General features: G+C 41.2%; 1 protein-coding gene across 4 annotated transcripts in view; it reads right to left on the minus strand.

The window, feature by feature from the left end:
• Nucleotides 1-18,623, minus strand: part of Pld1 (phospholipase D1, phosphatidylcholine-specific) — a 195,026-nt gene extending 176,403 nt beyond the window's left edge. For 2 of the 4 annotated variants that reach the window (XM_005383002.2, XM_005382998.2), the window contains exon 1: nucleotides 18,460-18,623. The gene's annotated coding sequence lies outside the window, so the exon portion shown is untranslated. Of the gene's footprint in view, nucleotides 1-13,539; nucleotides 13,559-18,459 lie in introns of those variants that run through there. The other 2 variants (XM_013513559.1, XM_013513560.1) reach the window with 2 other exon arrangements.
• Between the last annotated feature and the right edge of the window lie 1,356 nt (nucleotides 18,624-19,979).

The raw sequence follows: 19,979 nt of genomic DNA on the forward strand, positions 1-19,979 counted from the left end.
ACATCCCTGGCTGGAATTTCTATTTTTAGTTTTTTGAGAAATCTCCACAGTGATTTCCATAGCACTTGTACTATTTTACACACCCATCAACAAAGCAGAAAGTTCCTTATTCCCCTGCATCCTTGAGAGCATTTGTTATTTGATTTATTGATGGTAGCCATTCTTTCTTGAGTAAGATGGTATCTCCATGTTGTTTTAATTTGCATTTTTCTAATGGCCAGCAATGTTGAACATTTTTTCATGCATTTATTAGCCATTTGTACTTCATCTTCTGAGAAGTGTCTATCCATTTTGGTTGCCCATTTTTTGCTGGGTCTTTTATTCTAGGGGGTGTAAATTTTTTTGTTCTTTATATATTCTAGATGTTAATCTTCTGCCCAAGGAAGAGCTGACAATTTTTTTTTCCCACTCTGTAGGTTGTCTCTTAACTCTTTTGGTTGTTTCCTTTGCTGTGCAGAAGCTTTTTAATTTGATATGATCCCATTTATTGATTCTCAGTATTACTTCTTGTGCAAATGGTGCTATGTTCAGAAAGTGCTTGCCAAAAAAAAAAAAAGAAAGAAAGTGCTTGCCTATGTCTATGTCCTTTTGTAAAGTATTTGGCTTTTTTTAATGTTAATCTTTATAGCATCCAGGTTTTAATCTGCTTAATCTTTGCAGACACCAAGTTATGGAAGCTTCTTTTATATCTATCTATCTATCTATTTATTTATTTATTTATTTTTGCCAAACTGAAAACTTTTAAAATAATTTAGCTGTGGGCTGGGGATTTAGCTCAGCGGCAAAGCGCCTGCCTGGCAAGCGCAAGGTCGTGAGTTTGGTTCCCGGTACCGGAGAAAAACCAGAAAAACCAAAATAATTTAGCTGTAACTTTAGCTCTTGATTCTCAAAGTAGAGCTGGCTAAAAGCTCCCCAACAGTACCTATGCCACAGCTTTAACATCAGTCTGCCTTGAAATTTCCTCTGCTAAATGAATTAGTCTGCATCTCTCCACTTCAGACTCCTTCAAAGTCTCAGGACATGAGAAAAATGTACGCAAATTTCTTTGCCAAGCATAATACACATGGCCTGGAGTCCAGTTGCCAATGCAGTCCTTGTTCCTAACTGAAACCTCCTGAGCCTGGTTATTACTGGCTGCATTTTTATCAGCATTTGAGTCTTCTGAGCTTTGATCAGTATCTCCCACCAAATGCAGCTTACAGTGTTCTAGGGCTGCTTCTCCAAATAGCACCTCCAAACCTTTTCAAACTTCTCCCACAAGCCAGTTCCAAAGGCTTTTGAGCCATATGTCAGGTAGTATCACAGCAATGGCCCACTCCTGGTACCAAAATCTGTCTTAGTTTCTTTGTCACTCACAGAATACCCAACATATGCAAATTAAAGGAAGACAGGTTTACTTTGGCTCATTGTTTATAAACTAGAAGTTTTAGTCTATAGTTCACTGGCTCCAAGACATAGCGGTGTGACAGAGGGGTGTGGGAGAGAAAAAACAGCTCATGGTATGGCTGCAGGAAGCAGAGAGCAATCAAGGGTGGAGGGAAGGAGATTTCTAGGCCATGCCCCTAGTTACCCACCTCCCCCCAACCAGGCTTTACCTTCTGATAGCAAATTAACTAAAGCCCCCATAATCCAATCACCTTTCAAAAGCACCACTTATAAGAGTCTGTGTGGCACATTTTCAATATAAACTATAACAATCTTCAACACAAGCTTTCTTCCTGGTTTTGTTATATTAGAATATTAGAATGTACTATCTGCACTGTTTGTCCTCTCTTCCTCCTTGAGAGCAAATTATTTTCTCTGGATAATACCTCCATTTTTTTCACTAAATAAATACCTCGGTGTGTTCCGCAAGGGGTTAATGCTTCTCTCACACCACAAGAGCCTGTACAAAATACAGCACCCAAGGAACTCTTGACCATACTGTTAAGCTAGGAGAAAATGGTATGGAACTCTAAAATACATTTGAATATGCTATGATTCATTTAGATATCACCATTCCCAGCAAAGAAAATGAAGGCCACCTTTCCAGTGTTCACATTCACGGTAAGGCAGGTATGGGGAGGGGAGGGACAAGTATAAACAAGGAAGGTCCACGGTAACCAAGTTCATCAACAGCTCCTTCATCACAGCAAGCTCATTATCCCTGGATTATCATTTGTGAAAAAGGAATATTTTTCCTGATAATTTAATAAAACTTAGATAATATGAGAATTAATTTGACATTTTAAAAAAAGGAAGAAAAAGATTTTTAAAAGCTATTAAAAGATATTTAAAAGCTATTTTAAAAAGCTATTATGACTGTTAGCCTGAAGGACAAAATGAACTTCTGTTTTTTAAGTGGATCTGCATTTTTTTTGTGCAGACTGAACAGAGAGTTTGTGGACCTTTTAACTGGTGAGATGAGTGATAGAGAAAATGGATTATCAGGTTACCAGCCACTGAATAAACCAGGCCAGGCTCGGTAGGAATGAGTTTTTCCTTAATGTATGAGATTCCTGGTTTCATCAGACAACTGAACTCAGTCAGTTAGGATTTCAACAAATCCAAAAGTTTTTCCACTAGTTTTCTAACAGCCCACCTATCAGCTTCCCAAATAAAAACAAAACTAATAGGCGATATAGCAACATTTAAAACAATGTAACAAACTTCTATTATATATTCTAGGAATTATTCAAAAAACTTCATGTCTTGGACGCCTTCCCATTTAATGTAAACATTAAATATCATAAACATGAGTTAAAATTAATAATATAAATGAGAATGTAAATGGGGAAAGGAAAATTAGAGCAGGAAGGGATGAGGAAGAGGATTAAAGAAAACGGAAGTTAGCTGTGTTATGCACATGTACCCGCTCCCCGAGATGATTGTAAAGTGCACGTACTGCAAACATAAATTATTAAAAAAAAACTATGAACCTTATAAAAAAATCATTTGTTCTGAACAACAATTGCAAAAAGTACTATTAAGGTGATGGTGGGGCTGAGGATTTAGCTCAGCGGCAAAGCGCCTGCCTGGTAAACGCAAGGTCGTGAGTTCAGTTCCCGGTACCGGAGAAAAACCAAAACCAAAAAAAATAAAGGTGATGGTGAAACCCAGTTTATTCCTAGACAAAGGAGCTTTGACACCTTTGCCTGTGGTTCTCCACACTTACAAAAAGGCAACACTGTCAAAGATGGGTTAAAACAAAGACCATTTACTATCACTGTCTATATGTTTCTGTTACCAACTCCAATTATCCATTTGAGTTTAAATTCCCTGCCATCATTTGAGGTGCTGGTTTGCATCTCTTAACGAGACAGTGTATTTGGGGGGCTCTTCCCTTATTTCAGTATCTACCAAATAAATATCTACTGAGCACCTATTATGGAATGGACTAGGCACTGAGGATTCAAGAATGAATAAGACACTGTCCTCATTTGGCTAACTCATGGAGGGCCAGTCTATATGGCCCAACCAACAAAACTATCCTGTGCAGGTACACAGGGTGTACAACGGCTGTGCAAACCCGGGAGGGGTGTGGAAATGCTTCAGCATGCAGGGAAAATGGCTGGTCAGGGCAAACTCTGCCGCATACAGGATGCTTCTGTCCATTAGCAAGGAAGGGGGAGAGGGCATTCTAATCACAGACACCAAGGCAGGAGAGTATATGGTATGTCTTGTCACTGGATGGGGGCAGGAAGATATGCATATTGAACCTGCTGGGAATTAAGTGGAAGAAGTATATGGTAGCCCATCGCAAAGGGTCTTTCCTGAGGGTAAGTGAATCTAGGGCCTTCAAACCATGCTATGTCCTCAGCCCTTTTATTTTTTTTTTTTACTTTGAAACAGTTTCACTAAGTTTCCCAGGCTAAGCTTGAACTTATGATCCTCCTGCCTCAGCCTTCCAGAATACTGGGATTAGAGGCATACACCATCATGCCTGGCCTTGAAAAAGGTCTTCATTGCCATGCTAGTGAGCTTTAGATCTGGCTTTTGGTGATAGCAAGCATGGAGTGACTGACCGATTAATTGGTTGGTTGGTTGATTTTGGTGGTACTCTAACTTTCAATCCTCTCACCTCAGCCTCCTGTACGCACCACTGCTCCCAGCACAGAAGAATCTAAACTATAGCATAATGTAATCTAATCTGTGTTTCAGCAAGGTCACCAGGGAAGGCTGGAGGCAGAGAATGAGCAGTATTCCATGAGATAAAACTCCAGCTGAGCAGTGTCCACAAAGGGAAAGGGAAAGAGGTATAAGGAAAGATTCTATAACCAGCTAAGGAGTAAGAGGGCAGGGAGGCAGGAAGGACTTCATTTCTCAAGCACGCAGGTATTGGCCAGGTGCGTGAGAGCTAAATAGTGTGACACACACAGCTCACTTCCGGGGGGTGATGGGGGGGAGGGGGACTGGGGTCTCAGCAGGACGAAACTGGAACAGCTGCGCTGAGACAAGACCTGCGTTGGGCAATCAGGGGCCGTGGGTGATCTTCCAGGGAAGCTGCAGGAGACTGGAGAAGGGGTGGAACTCTAACATCAGCTAGGACCTCAGCTTGCAGAGCCTCTTTCAAACACTCCACAAAACAGGGAAGACAACTGAGAGGGAAGCTGAGCCAAGTGGAGGTCTAGACGTTGGGGCATTCTGCATGCTACAAGGAAAGATTTAACAGTGATTAAATGGTTTCATATCTGTATGCAGGAGGATCCCACAGAAAGCCCCATAAAAGAAAAGCAGACACAGAAAGACTTCCAAGAAGTCTGGGACAGATAAGAGACCAGGCAGATGGAAGCATTTGCAGGCTAAAGGAGTTTATTTCTGTGGCCTGTTTTCTGTGTTGTTTTGTTTTGGGGCTTATTTGTTATTATTGCTGTTTTGTTTTTTGGTTTTTTGCAGAAAAGAGAAGCAAGGCCAGTTACGAAAAAAGAGAAGCAGAAGTTTATTTGTTGCCTACGGTGTCACATGCATTGTTCTGGTTCTGAGAATAGAAAACTGGACAGACAAACCCTGCTCCCAGGAAACCTGAATTCTAATTGCCATTTTAAATTGAGCCAAGTAGCAGCACCCCTACTATCTTCAGTTTCATAGTGAGGTTTAGGAATGGAACAGGTAAAAAGGATACAAATCTAGTCCATTGTTTTGCAATGGGGAATCAGCCTCATTCCATCTCCTCCACAAATAAATATGTAAAGATCTGGAGTATTTATTATTTAAAAAAAGTCCTGCTTGCACAAGTGAGTTACGTAGACAGAACTCTATTGTTCGCACCGTTTTTTAGATGCTTCATTCATACATGAAACAAATCTGGATTAGACTTACTGCCTGCCCAGACACTGTATTATAAAGAACACAATAAACAAAACAAACTGTCTGCTCTTGTGGGGATTTTCATTTTAACACAGTTCAGGTGGGGAAGAGGAGAGCAGCAATAACCAAACACCAACGTTGTTACACATCAGAGCCAGAAAAAACAGAAAGCAAAGCCCAATGACAGGGCGGGACAGGATTCCATTTTAGATATGTGGACAAGGAAGGCATCTCTGGTGGGTGATACTGAAGTGCAGGCATGAAGAAAGTGAGAATGCAATCCCACGGCAAAGGCAACCCTTTAGGTCATAGCTTGTTAGAAAGAACATTCACTATGCCTCTCAGAATCTGCATCCACTTCATAGAAAAGCTTAGTGATTTTTTCCCTTATCTGCTATACAACCAACCCTCAAAAAGACTCGACTCTCCCAAGGAATACGCAAATGTATTCTTGGAATCTTTTTTATAGATGTGGTCATTTGTCTCTTGCAAATCATGGACATGGAATTCCACGCAGAGAGCATGCTAGTTCCTTGTACCTGCACACCTCCTGGCTGTACAGTCAAGACTGCACTGTGAAAACCAAAATGCCTTCACCAATTTCCTCTCCCACCTAACCAATCACAAGGTTTCTGAGAAATCTCAGTTGACTTGGACTGCCAGTACCTAACCCTGAGCTTGAACCAAATAAAAGGTTCAGGAGCTAATTGTTGAACAAACAAATGGAAGTTCTACTTGTGAACTGTATATGAAAGAAGAATTTACTCAAATGTGATAGAAATCCCATAGTAAAGGTCCTATATATGTTCTCACAAAATTGGGGCAAACATTTGCAACTCTATCTTATGAAAAGTTTTAAATTTCCGTTTTCAAGTAAATTTAAATCTGAGACAACAAGATGGAGCTGCAAAATCTGAAATATCTCAATGTCCAAAACTTTTTAAGCACTGACATGATGGCACAAGTAGAAAACTCCACAGCCAATCTCATGTGCATCAAAATACAGGCACACTGAAAGTCGTGTATAAAATCATCTTCAGCCCATGTGTTTAAGATGCATAAGAAACATACATGAATTTTGTATTTAGATTTGGGTTCCGTCTCCAAGATATTTCATGTGTATGCAGATATTCCAAAGTTTTCAAATATTTCTGGTCCCAAGCATCTCAGACAAGGGACACTCAACCTGCATTTAGTATAAAAGAATATAGAGGTCCCAGGGGCTGGGGATTTAGCTCAGCAGCAAAGCGCCTGCCTGGCAAGCGCAAGGTCCTGAGTTCAGTTCCCAGTACCGGAGAAAAACCAAAAAAAAAAAAAAAAGGAATATAGAGGTCCTGTAGTTAGATCAGTACACAATGTTATGAATATGCTAAACACCATTGAGCTATACACTCTAACACATGTATAGAGCATAATTCATATTATACTAACAAGAATCATTCATATACTTTATGGTATGTAATTATATGTAAATAAAGCCATTATTTGGGAAAAAGAATGAGGGAGGAAATTTTCTTCAATAAAATATTATTGAGGGGGGCTGGGGGTTTAGCTCAGTGGCACAGCGCCTGCCTGGCAAGCACAAGGTCATGAGTTCGATTCCTGGTACCGGAAAAAACAAAAAACAAAAAACAAAACAAAAAAAAGATTATTGAGGATGCAAGTCTTAGCAGTAAAAAAGAGATCTGCAATTCTGATTTTTGTTTAAATTGAGAAGCTATCATTGTTTTGATTTCTTTAAAAAATACCATTAGCATCTCTGTACAAATGAGAAAAAAAGGTACAAATGAGAAAAAAAGGTACAAATGAGAAAAAAAAATTCATGCTGTTAGATGGTGTCTTTTCATTTGTTTTTAAAGCAAATTTAAGTGCTATTAACTTTGATGAGTTCACAATAGCTGATGAGCCTCAAAACTCTTTCCTCACCTAATGAAAACATCAAAAATAAAGTCTTAATTATCTAGGATAAACAGAAAGGGAGAACAAAGCAGAAAAAAAATAGCAAAATGTACAATTAGTACAAGATTCTCCTCTTAGCCAATAATTATCCACCCACCTTCTGCAAATACCAGAAATGAAGAAATAATGATTTGTTTTTCACCCTGTGTCTCTCTCCACATGATAACAACTAGATAACATAAGCGATGGGCCACCTTGCTGGACTGACCCACACCCTCAAGAGCACTCACCCTTTCTTGTGTATCCAGCCCAGGTCAGCTACAAGAGATTCTCTCTCCCCAGGGGTAGAGTAAAGAAACAGGCAGCAGCCATTCTATGCTTCACACACTTCTGCCTGGTTATTCAGTCAAATACTAATATACTCCTACTATGTAGAGGTTTTTGCAGATACTGATATAAGGTTTCTGCTTAGCCAATGTTCATGAGAAAAGAAATTATCCTAGGCAGGACTGAAGAGATCAGCGGAAAGTCCTTGACAATGAGAGTATATGCTCTCCCTGAATTCAAGAGATGCCAGACTTTGGCTGCTGCTCCCGATCTTCTTGCCTGACTGCTTGCCCTACTACAAATTTCAAGTTTGCCTAGCCAGACCCTTGGTGAGTAAGGGAATTCCTAATAATAAGCCCCTAAATACATATACTTGACTAATTCGGCCTCTCTGGTAAACCCTGGCTGATTCCTGATGATACAGTGTACCTCATGAGAGGCCAGAGAAAGATCTCCTGGCTTGGAATTATCCTGAAAGACACTAAACACTCTCATTCTTGCAAGGATTCCCTTTCAACTTCTTGTAGTAATGGCCAGCAGCAGGCAAGGTTGTAAATTAATTAATTTTTCAAACAAGTGAATTTGCAATCATTTAGAGATGGAGAATGAATGATATGCAACACCAGCAGCTGCTGGGGTGATTTCTGTGACTAAGCTCCGGCCAGGACCATGGAAGTGGGCGCTGAAAAGGGGAGACAGGCCCTCCAAAGGGAGGTGGCAGGGCTCTCTTCCCCTCCTCCTCCGTTCTCTGCCACAAATGAGGCTGCACACACTGGCATCCATCTGGGACAAAGCTCACATCCTCGGAACATCAGATTGGAGAGGTGCGGAAGGGCAGATGATGCCTGGAACCCTCTTGCCTGCTCTCAGCTCTCTGCCACCTTCCTGGCTGCCTTTGCGTGTGACATGAAACACTACCTACGGGTGTCAGCTACTTGAAGCAAAACACAGTTCCTACCTGACAGAAGGAAAACCAGTTTTCTCTAGCCTTCCTATTTCCTTAGCAACAGCCGTCTCCATCTAGGTTGCTACATCATAAGGTATAGCTATATTTCATTGCACTGCTATGCACATGGGGACACATTGAGTGTTTAAGAGGATTGGAGCAGACAAACAGCCACAATAAAAGCCCACCCTTACTTCTCTGTGCACCTATGCTTTGGCAAAAGAAGATGAGAAAAATTTTCAGTCTACAATAAATGCCTTCACAAAGCCACAAACTTTAATTCCCATGGAATAGAGTTTCATGTAGCAAGCCTGTGGGTTACATCCAAATCTACTTATTCGACAGATTTGTGCTGTAGAAAACTAACCCAACAGACAGGCTCTGTCTTTTCATGTTGGAGGCATCTAATTTCCGCCAGACCAACAACCCTTAACATGCCTGGGGTATATTTTTTGCTGAATGCAAACTGTGCGGTCATTTTGAAGCCCATTCTTCCGTTGTCTCGCTGGGCTTTCTGTATGCTTGTGAACATAACCAACAAGAGCGACAACCACTTTGGGTAGCAACTTTGCCAGCTTGAGCTCTATTGTGTTGCTAAATCACAGTTAAAAAAAAAAAAAAAAAAAAAAAAACTGCCTGACACATCAGGCAGCTGACAACTGTGGGAGGAAAAATATCAGGCCCATGACCAACAGGAAAATGAAGTGATTAATATGGAAAACACAGCAAGAAACATCAAACAGGAAAAAGCTGACACTTCCCACACTGTCAGCTTCAAGCAAATTTGTTTTCTCTTCACACTGACTATGAAAGGCTGGATCAAAGTATTGCCACAGTACAGATGTGTCAAGTGTCTTCCTGACCCTGAGGTAGTTGTAACACTGCAGAGAATGATTCTTCTTCCGAGGGAGGAAGGGAGGTGAGGCTAACATAATCATAACTCTGAAGAGATAAACTTGGGAAACAATACACATAAACACAGTGGGTCCCACTGGCCCCAGGAGGAGCCAGGGCACTTGGTTTAGGCTCCTTTGTTCCCACCATTTCCTTCCTTTTACAGGTCCCCCAGTGTTCTTCTCTGGCGGGTTCTGAGGGCCTGTTCCCGACACCTTCCTTCAAATACTAGTGTCCTCAGGGTTCTAATTCCATGTGTCATGCAAGTCTCTTCTCATTCTACCTCCACATGCAGAAGAGGGTCTAGTAGGGACTCAAAAATTTTCCAACTTTCCTTTTCCCAACACCACTATTTCTTTGGCCTTTTTCTCCTGAATGCCCAGGACCCACTGAACTGTTGCCTGTCCCACAGGCATTATTTTATCATGTTCAAAACTGGACATGAAAGCCAAGCGTGGTGGTACACTCCTGTAATCCCAGAACTCAGGAGGTTGAGGCAGGAGGATTGTCATGAGATCAAGGCCTCCCTGGGCTATATAGTGAGTTGAAGGACAGCTTGAACTACATAGCAAGACCTGTCTCAGAAACAAACAAACAAACAAACAAACCAAACATGATTAAACTTCTCTACTTTGCATCTCAATGCCATCCTTCCGGGCCCCACAGCCTAGCCACACATGTGCTGCCCTCCCGTAATCTATTCCCATTACAAGCCAAAATAATATGCTTACACTCTGGGAATGCAGATGGGCTGTTTGGGGTGGGGAGGGGTGAGGTGGGGGAATCTTGACCCTTGTGCATCCATCTGCCCAAGCAGATCAGCAAAGGGAGATAGGGCCTCAGCCTAAGAGCCTCTGAGCTTGCAGGAGAGAGAAGAGGGGTGGTGCCCTACCCACCCGGCCCCAGCTTGCAGAGGCCACAGCAGCAAGTAGCTGCAGGAAGAAGTGGGAAGGGCTGTCTTTCTCCTTCTCTGTGTGAGTCACAGAGAACAAACCCAGCAACTTCAGGCTCCTGGAGACAAGGGGAGCCAGAAACATTTCTGCAGAGTATACCTCAGGTTCCAGCAGCTTTTCTACAGCCCCTTCCCCAGATTCACAAATTTGTGAAGATAAGTCCTGACACGTGACTGCCTTGGCATGAACCCCATCCTGCCAGGGAATAACCAACTGCGGGTGGGTGAGGCCTCACCCACAAAGCCCTTTGGACCATGGTCAAAACCCAGGAAGTAAATGGAGTAGGGCTCTGAAAACACAGGTAGGCTATCTCCAACATATCTAATACCACCAACAACATATGCAGAAGCCTTTATTAAGTCCTACGTAATGACATGCAGCATGAACCAGTGAAATCTGCATGCTCTCTATTAATCTGCCTTCATTTGATCCCTCAGGCTGGATGAGTCTGAGGATATTTCTTAAATATCCTACCTTCTACTCCTATGATAGCTCTAATTTAAGTACTTTTTTCTTACCTCCGGACCACTTCCCTTCAAAGCATTTCTACAGATTGCTACCAAAGTGTTCTTTTAAAAATATAACAGCAGCCAGGCATGGTGGCTCATGCCTGTAATCCCAGCACTCCAGAGGCTAAGGCAGGAAGACTGCTGTGAGTTCAAGGCCAGCCTAGGCTACATAGTGAGTTCAAGACCAGCCTGGACTACATAGTGAGACCCTGTTTCAAAAGATAAAAAACAACATCAACAAAAACTCTAATGTTGTCCTGGGGCTCACTCATAGCTTCTACAACCCAAGAGCAATGATTAATAATTACATGAAATAAGTTCTATTAAACTCAAAGGTAGTAAGTTCTCAAAATTTGTCACCTCTTTTTTAGTGTACTACAGTCTATAAATATCTGTGCTGTTAAGATCATGTATATCTATTTTATCTTCATGGAAATATGGTATAATGTTGAGCTACTGCACATCAATTCCCAATTTCCCCTAACTTGATTGGCCATGGTAGAGGATTTTCACACATGTGAACAAACACTGTAAGCCACAGATCGATTTTTCTTTCGTTGGTTGTGTAGGCGTAAGAAAGTGATGGGTAAAATGTTAATAAAATGTGCAGTGCTTATAGTAGTTTTATTGTGAATAAACAAAAAAATTGAGAAGAGAGTCTCCTAGGAAGCATGACCTGAATCATAGAAGACGCTTCACAAGCAAGGGAAGTTCTGGAATATGCCTTTGTTGATTCACTTTCATTACAGATCTCCCTGAAAAGGAAAACAGCTATTCTCTTTTATCGATCGTTAACCATAGGCTGGCTATGGAGGTAAGAGTTCAGAAAAACCAACAAAAACCTGTACACTCAATTGGTTATATAGATTTTATAATGGAGTATTATATTTTTATTATGATTTGTAAATTATATGCAACACATCCTTCATATCAGTACCATTTATAATATGCATATGCACAGATGTGCACACACAGACGTGTTTCTGGAAAGCTGACTGTTGACTCTTATGTAACTGAATAGATGTTCCTGTGTTTGAAATTTCTCAACGGTGCCCTGCCGTGGCCTCTATGCATGATTTTAAATCCTCTCCAATTTACCTGCCATTGCCAGGGCAAGCCAGTCCCACCATTTCCGCACAAGTGCACCTGGCAGGGCCCCTCTTCCCTAGATTCCTCCACGGGTGCTTCACGTGTCACTGGGGAATCCCCCGGCAGTCACCCAGAAGCAGGGCACTTTTAATCCCTGGGAAACAAGAAACATGGTGAAAGCCTCTCCCTTTTCCTCTCCAGGTAAACTGTGCTGAGATGAATTTCATAAAGCTTCTCAGAAGATCCCGTGGAATCAGCAGCCAGTGACCTACAGCAACAAGTTCCTTCCCTGGCAGAAACAGGGCTCTGCACAAGGCCTCTGCCCTGTCTCCTGCTTCACTTCATACCGCGTCACACCTGAGGTCGTGGACACAGAGGACACACACACTCCTACCCATTGGAGTCTCACGTTTTGTTCATGCTATTCCCTCTGCTTGGAATTCTTCCCAAAATGGTGTGTGAAAAGTTGTAAAATTTTTTTACAAAGGAGGATCCAGAGCAGAAAGACCTGGCCCGAGGGTTACAGTGGCTACTATAGGTCAGAACTGAACACTATCCTGCTTCTTATGGGCTTCTGCTTTTGGCCCCAGAAATGTCCATGAATATCTCTAATCTAGTCCCAAGAGTCCACTGGATTAAACATGTGGTCTTTTTCCACCTGCCAAGATGCACAGACTTCCATTTTCCTTGTGATTATTTATTGCCTGAGATACTTTATCTCTTTCTAAGGGACGGACCATTCAGTGATTCACTCTAATTGCTCAAATATTTGCTGGCTGCTTGTTAGAAGTATTTACAATGAGTGCAATAAGAAAGACAAATGCCTGTATGAGTTAAGAGAAGTTTCTTTCTCAAAAAAAAGTCTACAGAGAGTGGGGATACGGCTCAATGGTGGAGTGCATGCTTAGCATGTGCAAGGCCCTGGGCTCCACACCAGGACCAAAACCAAAATGAAACAAAATAAAACAAACAAACAAAAAGAGATATCTATAATCCAGTGGAAAAGAGATGGTTGTATAAAATATAGCAATGCACGGTATGATTATTAAGATGCAAGAAACACCCAAAGAGATGTTTAATGTCTGCTATGTTTATAAAGAACACTTCCCAAAACTGTGAACATTTAGAGGATATAAAATGGGAGGAAGAGCAAGCACATATTAAGAAAATTAGACTAGCTCAAAAAGGCTATTTGCAGATGTAAATATTTAATAAAATATTTACACCCTTCTCCCTTGTCCCAAGGAACAAATAACTACCAAATCTGTGGCTTCTGCTGCAGATGCCTTCACAGCATCCTTAATACCTTCCTGCTCTTCTTGAGCCCATTCCCACATCAGGACTGGACTGCCCCAATCATTCCTAACTGGTCTCCTGAAATCACTCTCTCTTCCCAAGCCATCCATCACAACACCAGAGCTGCCTTTTTCTGATCATGCTGCTCCTCGGCTGCCAAAGCCGAAAACCCAAGAATTTCTCTAAATTTCCAGCTCTTATTCTTCATTTCATCTGTTCCTGGTTGTTCCTTCCCCCACATCAACTCTCTACTCCACCTAAACTAGAGAATATCCCCACTCCATACACATTCTGTACTCTGCCTCCCAGCACAAGGTTGCCATCCCCTGAAATATCCGACCTGCCAAGGCTTTATTCGCTCTTCTGATCCTGCTTAGCCTCTCTTCCATTCAGGTGTCTCAGCTCTCCAGTTCTTCATTCATCTTTCACCCCACTTCTCCACTCCCTGCTTCCCACTGCATGTTACTTGTACTTATTTCAGAGCATTTAATCTTTGAATTGTGGTTACTGATGTGTCAGCTAAGCCATTAGGTCAGTGCTTCTCCAACTGTAGTCTCCAAACCAGCAGCATCAGCATCATCTGGGAAGTTGTTAGAAATGCAAATTTCCTGCCCAGCCCACACTTGCTGGATCAGACAGACAGGGAGAGGCCCAGCAGTCTGTATCCTGATGAGCCCTATGGGGGATTCAGGCACATAGAAGACTGAGAAAATCTCTACACCAGATTATAAATCCCCAGGGGCAGTAGCCAAGACTAAGGTTAATTCTCCAGCTCTAGAGGCAGGGCATGAAACAGAAAGAGGGCTGGCAGAATTTCTCAACACAGATTCACCAGGGTGACCCTAAGTGGCAGATCCAAAATCAGAACTCTAGTTATCCTGACTACCAAACTAGCATTCTTTCCAGTATGTCCATAGTTTCTAATAGTGAATTTGGGGCATTTGAATATACGCATAAACACCTATATAGAGCAAAAAATGCATTTCAATTACTAGATAACAACAAATTATAAAATTCACAAATCACATAATTTTCAATGAGCAACTTCAAAAGGATGAATTTAGTTGGCCAAGAAGGCTTACTTAGAGATGGCCTTGTCTAAGAGGACACACCCTGCCAAAACTGAAGAATAATCAGCTGACAAATTGTAATCCTTAAACTTCTCACAGCATTCATTATTAAAAAGTAACCTGGGGCGCAGCTTGTAGCTGAGTGGAGCAGAGCTTGTCTAGCATGTGTAAGGCCCTAGAATTGATCCTTAGTACCACAAAAAAAAGTAAATTATGTTCCTAGAATGGTTTCAGAGGCAACCCCGGAAGCTTGTCGTTTTTTAACATATTACGTTATGAGTACCTGTCTTTTGAGCCTACCTTTTTACAATGTACAATATTGGGGGCAAAACCTGGCATGCAGTGATTTTTAAATTTCTCATTTATTTTGGGCCTCCTATTTAAAACTGACTGAAGTTGGCTCAAATCTTTGAGAGTTTATTCTCTTTCCTTCCATCTTTAGGATCTTTTGGTGGCTTAGAACTCCCTCATTACAATTCTTTTTATGAGTTTCGTGATGGCTGTCATCTGTGGACAAGTTTCTAATCCATTTTCCATTTTTCCTTAACTCCTCTGTAAAATGATAACATCATTAACCCTTAAAATGTGAAACCAAAAAAACTTTAAAGGGATGAAAAAGTTTCCAGGCCAGTGAATCCAGGTCACACTCAGGAATACTTTAGACTGTGCTCTTGTGAAATAGCAATGGCAGGACAATGCAGGCAAGATCAAAGCAGACAGGTTAAAATGCTTCAGGATAGGACAGAAAGCCAAAGGACAAGGGAGTGCCCAGGGAATGGGAGCCACTCAAACGTCTTCCACTAAAGTAACTCTAAACCCACTTTTGTAACATCAAGCAACAGGTCCACATTTTTAAGAAAACCAAGCTTCTGTTTGGAAAACGATTTCTGCCAGTCCTGTCCAGGGGGATGGGGTCTCGGTGCCTATTCCCAGCAGGGTAGAGATCTTTCTTCTAGGGCTGTGATGTCTCCCTGGTTCCACAGTCAGCTCTGAGTCTCAGGGCCCACAAGGCCAAATGACGATCTTGCCTTATCTCTCCTTGGCCCAGACCACTTGGTTTGTGAGTCATGACAAAGAAGTGAAATTGTAGTCATCCCTACTAATTAAACATATGGACATTTTAAAATAGGGGTGATTTTCACAGATCCTCTGAGTTCTTGGCCCCAGAAATGAGCTATAAGCTTCTGATGTTTAGAAGTCTTCATGGTAAGGGCCTCTGACTTAGTGAACAAGCAGATAAGTACAGATAAATTCTGGATGAAATCAAGGGAAAGTGTCAGTATGAACACATGTTTGGCACAAAAATTAAAGAAAAGATTTGAGTGTTTTGTTTTGCTTTGGTGTGTTAAAATAATGCTAACTGTGTGAAGTGTTTATCCTTCATGCTTAACTTGCACTTAACTACTATGTAACACAATAATAACGTCTTGACACAGATTAACCCTGTGTTTGTGTTTTTGTTTTGTTGTTGTTTTGGTGCTGGGGATTGAACTCTGGGCCACAAGCATGCAAAGCACAAACTCTATTACTGAGCTAAACTCCAGCCCTTATTATCTGATTGCAAAAACAAACTCCCAGGCCCGTCACCAGGTCCTAAGGCTGAACTCCAGGCACATTATTTGATCCTACTGGGAACTAAACCACACAGAGGCCTAAGTGGACCATTTACGGGGTCAGCCATGCTGGGATGGGCCTCACTCTTTATGGGAGGACTGAGCCCTCCCTAGAAACCAGAGCGTAAAGGCTGCATGGATAACCCACCACACACCAAGTCACCAGCCAGCACCTCATTTAGGAGCATCTGACCCATTTGGCCAAGTAATCTGATCTCAGAGGATAACCGTCTGCCCACAACTCATAAAAAAGAGGGATTTGCCTTCAACTCAAACCATTCCTTGAAGTGTTTCTGTGTCTATAAACTGGCACAGGAACAAGGACTCCTAACACCACTGGAATTTAGAACAAAATACAAAAGAAAATCTATAAGAGCAGTAAAAGGAATGATTTATTTTTAGAACACTTTCCCTCTGTTAAGCCAAGTCAATAAATGTGACAGGATCTACAATCTGTTCTACTTTTAGATGCTTTAAAAGAGGTAAATATAAGATTGCACAGAATTTATTATTTTTTCTTTATCAGGCAAAAAATATTACAAGTCAAATCCTTTTGAACAAAGGACAGGAGGCTGACTTGGGAACTCCTGTAACAAGTCTTCCAGCAGTAAGAACAAGCAGAATTTTCAGTTTCTACCTTTTTTTGTTCAATGCTAAGGATCAAACCCAAGGCTTCCCACATGCTGGATTAGTACTCTACCACTGATCTGTGCTCACAATCCCTTTAGTTTCCTATTTAATGAAAATTCAAAGGAAAAAAAGTTTCAAAAATATCCTTCACTCCTCTGTTATTAAACTTCCTAGGGATTGTGGAAACACGGATAGCTATAAATCCCTCAATTGGCTATCTCAGCAATAATTTAAAGTACTGAGTGCACACCAAAAAAACAACATAAATACTTCTATTTTTAATAACTACTACAAAAAATAAAGAAAAACATAGTTAAAGCCTAAATAGTAATTTGCTTTTTATTATTCCCAATAAATAAATAAGGATACTAAAAGAAAAAAGAGGAGGGAATATAAATATATAGAAGAATAGTTTTCTAATATATTTAAACATAAAATTTAAAAATCATTGAAAATTTAAATAGAGGTATACAAGATTATAGTACTACATTATAATGCAAAGTATAAGATAAATATATATGAGTTCATACAGACATGAAATAAATAACTGCTTAAGAGAAAGCATGTTAGGGAAAAACTAAGGAGATCTGAATGAAGTATAGATTTTATTTTACAATGCCTCAATAGTGATTTACTAACTGTAACAAAATGTACCATACACCAAGGTAAGAGGTTAGTAATACAGGAAAGCAGGTACCCCTTGTGAACTTTCTGCATGATCTCTGCAACTTTTCTACAAATGTAAAATAAACAGATGAGTTCTTAAAAAGAAACTATGTAAAAGTATATTGTGGTTGAATGTGAAGTCCAAAGAAGCTCTAGAATTCTGCTCTCTGCATTCTTTTGCTCCATTAGCTATTCTGCTCCCAGACTGCCTGCCTCAGTCAGTTTAGGCTGCTGTCACAAAATACCTTCGACTGAGTAGCCTATAAACAACAGAAGTTTATTTCTCACAATTCTGGAGGCTAGGAAGTCCAAGATCAAGGTGTCAATAGATTTAGTGTCTGTGCCATGTTTTTATTGTAACTTCACATGGCAGAAGTACTGAGAGGTCTTTTTCTGGCCCTTTCCTTTTCCTTTCCTTTTTTTTTCCAGTACTGGGGATTGAACCCAGAACTCTCCCACTCAGTGAAATACCCAGCCCTCTTTTTGTTTTTTATTTTGAGACAAAGTCTCACTAAGTCACTAAATTGCCCAAGCTAGTCTCAAACGTGTAATCGTCCTGCTCAGTCTGGCCTTTTATAAGGGCACAACTCACATTCATGTGAGCAAAGCCACCATAACTTAACCACCTCTTACAGGCCCTACCTCCTAATACCATCAACCTGGGGATGAAGATCTCACATAGGAATTCACATAAATATTGAGACCGTAGTATTGCTGCTGAAAACAAAGAACAGTTTGAAAATCAAGAAAAACTGGGCCATACTATCATTATAAAATATAGGCTCACTCCAGGTGGCCTGGATTCTGCTACATAATTCAGAGCTGCTCCAGATGACGGCATTAGGCACAAGCTCAATGCACGTGGAACTACATCTTAGACTCACTAGCCAATACTAAACATTCTGTTGTGACCCAAAACTCTGTGGCTGATAGATTCTCCAACACCAGCATGAACCAGGCCTACTGCAAATATAGAATGAAGACTTTCACCGCCAACTTAGTAACCTCCTTGGCGATGGATCTGCACAAATTACTTCATCATTAGTCAAGTCCATCCCATGTCTTCTGCTGAGATAAGACAGGACAAATGTCTCCAGCATGGATTTCTGGCCTCCTTATGTCTCACAGAATGATACGTGCTGCCCTGTCCCCTATCACCTCACTGAACACTGCTCCTGGTGGAATTCAAAAAAGGAAGCTAACAAGAGTTTCCCAAAAATAATCACAGTTACTTTACGTTACTCTCATGTGGGTTGACCCACTGCATCATAGATTACTCACCCACAGGACAAATAGGTATAAGTGAATCAGGTCCTCATAAGCTCCCTGAAAAGGAAAGGCGATATTCATATAGGAACCTACAGGTTTTCTTTCTCATCAGTTGACAGTAGCACTTGTTTCAAACTGCAGTAGTATCACAGCAGTGAGTCACTGGCATGTCACATCTGTAAAACCAGAGAAGAACAATTAGAAAAACAGATGAACTGCTTAGGAACCTAGAGTTCACACCAATATCACATATGTAGAACAGTTAGGAGAAGCATTCATTGAGCAAGTAGTTAATGAGCACCTACTATGAATCAGGCATATCACTACATTCGTGGAGCTCATATGAAAACCCAATAAATAAAACATGACAAGGTGAAGTAGTTCAGATAGTGGTAAATCCTAGCAAAGAAACAGCCTGAGGTAAAAGGCTAGAACAGGTGAGGTAGTGAGTACAGCACTGTAGACTGAGAGAGAAGGCTTTCAATAGACTGGGAAATCCTCTCCAGGCAGGTTACATTTGACCATTTTCAAATCACTAAAAGCAAGCCAAGTGGGGGAAGGGTGCTCTAGGTAAAGAGAGAGGTACAACACAAAGGCCAAAAGTCACAGTAGGTGTGTTCAGAAAAAGGAAGACCAAGTTCTAATGAAGTCACATAAAGGTTGAAGAAGACATAAAGCCCAGCATACCTAACTACCGCATTAGTCTCCCTGTGCTACATGGAGCTGGTTCCTTTGATAGGAATGTAGGGTCTAAGAGGACTGAGCACAAGGACTTAGCCCAGTATGAACGATGTGTAATGGGACAAGCAGTAGCCTCTGATTACCAAGTTTCACAACATCAGAATTTTCACCCTAACAAACATCAAGACCACCATGCAATGTGGCCAGGGAATAGAGCCTAGAGCAAGGTGCACAAGTGTCAAGGCTGGGCAGAAAGAGCCCATAGGAGGGGCTTAGCGGACACATGGGGTACTCACCAGAACTCCAAGGGAACTTAAAAATCACCATTTTGAGCCTCATCCCCCAACAATCCCAAGTTAGTAGAAATGTCATGGGACCTGGGACCCTATATTCTACTAAATTCCCAGATTATTTGCTTAGTCACACCTTAGAACTACAGTGATGAAGGAAGGAGGCCAAGATCTTCTGAAGGAGGCAAGCATCAAAAGAATCCTAGCTCCATAAAAGAACAGAATCAACCTGAATGTAGCTGAGTTCTATAATGCTAGTACTAGCCATCTAAAACATTAGTACTAACCATCTAAAACACTAGTACTAACTAGTATTAACTGTACAAAATAATAGGAAGAGAGAAACAAGAACATTGCATAATTAAGTACATTTCCTTCCTCCCAACCACCTCCCCAAATTCAGAACCACTAAGACAGTTGAAAGAAAAGAATTGGGCAAATCTCATCGTTCACAATGAGAGAGAAGGAGGAAGTAGAAAAGCTCCACAGTCCCGCATGAGCAAAGTGGTACGCTGACAAATGTCTAACACCCAGCTGGAGGTGGAGCGGAAGCCCTAACTG

The sequence above is a fragment of the Chinchilla lanigera genome, unplaced genomic scaffold, assembly GCF_000276665.1.
Source record: "Chinchilla lanigera isolate Chin_1 unplaced genomic scaffold, ChiLan1.0 scaffold00019, whole genome shotgun sequence".
NCBI lineage: Eukaryota > Metazoa > Chordata > Mammalia > Rodentia > Chinchillidae > Chinchilla > Chinchilla lanigera.